This window comes from Dipodomys ordii, unplaced genomic scaffold, assembly GCF_000151885.1.
Source record: "Dipodomys ordii isolate 6190 unplaced genomic scaffold, Dord_2.0 Scaffold31, whole genome shotgun sequence".
Taxonomy (NCBI): domain Eukaryota; kingdom Metazoa; phylum Chordata; class Mammalia; order Rodentia; family Heteromyidae; genus Dipodomys; species Dipodomys ordii.
In genome coordinates, this window is record NW_012267247.1 from 7,945,595 (window position 1) to 7,949,234 (window position 3,640).

Below are 3,640 nucleotides of genomic sequence, written 5' to 3' on the forward strand. Positions count from 1 at the left end.
GGAGGGGGAGGGGGAGGGGGAGGGGGGAAGGGGTGTCCCACCCCAGGCCAGGACTTATGTAGGCCAGGGACAGGAAGAGGTGTGGCCAGGTGGGGGGAAAGGTGTGGTCACACTGATTCCGGATATGACCTCAGGGTTTGGGACTCTCCTAAGGTCAGGTGGGAGGCATGTGACCAGAGGTGGCCTAGGATGTGACCTAGCAGGAGGGGAAGGGACTGCTTCCAGGTTTGCCAGTTACCTAGGTAACAGATACTGGGCAGAAACTTAGCCAAGAGGTAAGGAGGCATCCCTGTGTAGACCTTACACAGCAAAAGTAGCTTTTTTGTTATTTAGTTTTTATAATCATAAGCTTAACTCTGCAATGGAGCTAGACTTGGAGGGGAGTAAGGAAAACATGGAACCCGAAGAACTGCATGCAATGAGGGCACAAAGATTACAGGATATTGCAAGCAGATGGGGTGTGAGAGTGCTCTCTCCTAAACTGCAGAAGGCATGGCCGAGTGGTTATGATAAATCAAGTCAAATGTGTTCAGAGTTGTCCATAGTCAGTAATGGTCTTGCTGGTCTTTCCATTGCTGGACCCAAAGCCCCACATGGATTCCACATATCCAAAGACCACATGCTTACCATCCAACTAATCGGTCTTGGCTGTGCAGATGGAAAACTGGGAACCACTTGGGTCTGGCCCAGCATTTTCCAAGGACATAATTCTAAGACCTGTATGCTTCATGATAAAATTCTCATCTTCAAATTTCTCTCCATAGGTGGACTTGCCACCAGTGCCATTATAGCATGTAAAGTGACCATCCTGGCACATGAATCCTGGGATAATCCTATGAAAGTAGGAACCCTTACAACCAAAACCTTTCTCTCCAGTGCTCAGAGCACTGGAGTTTTCTGCTGCCTTTGGAACTTGTTCTAAGGACAGTTTGAAGGAGACACAACCCAAATGCTGTTGGTGGCAATGTTGAAGAATACAGTGGAGTTGATCATGGTTGACAGCAGGGTCTGATAGCAGTAGTTGCAAAGCCCCAAAGCAGCTTTTGAATTGCCTCTTACAATAAGACAATGTAGGAGTTGAAGAAAGTTCCTGATATCACAATGAAAAAGTCATTCAAGATAGACACATAGTCTCTAAACCTGATTGGCCTAGACCAAACAATCCTGAATGTAAGTTTATATCCAACTCCAGATGTCTGTTCCTGCAATTTCAACAAGTCCTGGACTGTGCTATAGAAATCTGAATAATCTTCAAGAAAAGTAATATCCAAATGTGCACTGCTTAAAACTCAACATGCTGTAGAAAGCCACATGCTTTGAGTTTGGAAAGATGTCAGGGGTCAGGGCTTGAGAGGCCCTGCATGGGACCTTGCACAATTACTCACTGCTCTTCAGGTCACTGGAAACTCTTCTTCAGTTATTAGCTACAACAAAACTACTAGAAAAGAAAAAGAGCTGGGTGCCCGGGGCTCACTCTTTTTTTGGGGGTGGGGGGAGGGGGTCCGGTCGTGGGGCCTGAACTCTGGGCCTGGGCGCTGTCCCTCATCTCTTCAGCTCAAGGCTAGCGCTCTACCACTCTTGAGCCACAGCACCACTTCCGGCTTTTTTCTTTTTTGCTTATGTGGTGCTGAGGAATCGAACCCAGGGCCTCATGCATGCAAGGCAAGCGCTCTACCACTGAGCCACCTTCCCAGCCCCCCCGGGGTCACTCTTATAATCCTAGCTACTCAGGAGACTGAGATATGAGTATAAAGATTTGAAGCCAGCCTAGGCTCCTAATCATCATCTCCAAGTAACTACCAAAACACAAAACAAAAATAGAAGTGGAGCTATGGCTCAAGCGATATAGTGCTAGCCTGGAGGGGGGAAAAAAAAAGCTCAAAGACAGTACCCAGGACCCGAGTCCAAACCCAGGCCTGGCCACAAAAGAAAAGCAAGTGCACACTTCAAGTTTGCAGTTTTTAAAATAATTTTTTGGTGGTTCAGAGGTTTGAGGTTTGAACATAGGAACTTGAACATGCTAGGTAGTTGCTCTACCACTTCAACCACAGCTCCAGTTCAAGGAAAGAAGTTCCTGAATCTTGGGCAAATCATAACTGCCACCTCAGTTACTGAGTTTTCTAAGTATCTGGGGTTTGTTGTTGTTGTTGTTGATGTTTTGTTGTTGGTTGTTGGGCTTGAACTCAGGGACTGGGTGCTGTACTCAAGCTTTTCTGATCAAGGCCAGCATTCTACCATTTTGAGCCACAGCTTCATTTCTGGGTTTCTGGTGGCTAATTGGAGATGAATCTCATGGACTTATCTGCCTAGGCTGGCTTCAAACCAGGATTCTCAGCCTCCTGAGTAAGAGAATTATAGGCTGCCTGGCTTGTGATTATCTCCAGCTAAATCACAGAAAGGGCAGGAAGTGACTATGTGGTTCAAGTGGTAGAGTGCTAGCCTTGAGCAAAAGAAGCTCAGGGACTGCACCCAGGCCCAGATTCAAGTCCCAGGACTGGCCAAAACAAAACAAAACAAAAATTTCTTTTGGTTTTGGTGTTCTGAAAATTTTCAGTTTATTGCACTAGGCTTTTTGAGGGGCTTGTACTCAAAGTTTTGCACTCTCATTTTTCACTCAAGACTGGTGCTCTACCACTTAAACCACTCCTCTATTTCTGCCTTTTTGCTGGTTAATTCAATATGAGTCTCTTGGATTTATCTGCTGGGCTGGCATGACCCTGGATCCTCAGATCTCCAGCTCCTGAATAGTTAGGATTACAGGTTTGAGCAACTAGCACTAAGCTAAAAATATAAATATTAAAAGTCATGGACTTGTGGTCACCCAGGGTTCTTGTAAGAGTAAAATACCATCTTTACATCACGCATGGCAATTACCTAACACACCACAGTGATGCCCGGGGAAGACAAATCCAACCTAGAAATCCAACTACTTTCTTTTTTTTTGTTTGTTTGTTTTTGTTTTTGTTTTTTGGGTCCTCGTGGGGCCAGAACTCTGGGCCTGGGCACTGTCCCTCAGCTCTTCAGTTCAAGGCTAGCGCTCTACCACTTGAGCCACAGCGCCACTTCCAGCTTTTTTCTTTTTGCTTATGTGGTGTTGAGGAATTGAACCCAGGGCCTCATGCATGCAAGGCAAGTGCTCTACCACTGAGCCACCTTCCCAGCCCAAACAGTGAAGTTTTTTTTTTTTTTTTGGTTGGTTGTGGGGCTTGAACTCTAGGCCTGGGCGCTGTCCCTGCACTCTTCAGCTCAAGGCGAGTGCTCTACTACTTAAGCCACAGTGCCACTTCCCCAACTACTTTCTTAATGCTTCGTGTGGGTGTAGGCAATGTGGCTTCAAGCCAATGCAGCAGGTGCCTCGGAGAGAAGGCTGTAGTTGCCATGATACCCAAGGCCATCTGAGGAAGACAATCTAGCTCTTCAGAGCTCCTTGCCTCATATACTAGGGTATGTGGATTTGGTGTTTTCCAAGGAGGATCTCTCTGAGATAAGTAATATGCTGCTGGCTATAAGGTGCCATGCTGAAGTCAACCCAGAGCACCAGTTTAGAGCCCTTCTTCCAGGTTGTAGGCATCATGACCAAAACCCCCACGGACACCATTGAAATCCTGAGTAAGAGAGTAGTGTGCTAAAAACTAGGGAC

At 46.4% G+C, this 3,640-nt stretch overlaps 1 pseudogene; it reads right to left on the reverse strand.

Moving 5' to 3' along the window:
- Positions 1–529: 529 nt before the first annotated feature.
- LOC105985776 lies at positions 530–993 on the reverse strand (annotated as a pseudogene).
- Positions 994–3,640: the final 2,647 nt, after the last annotated feature.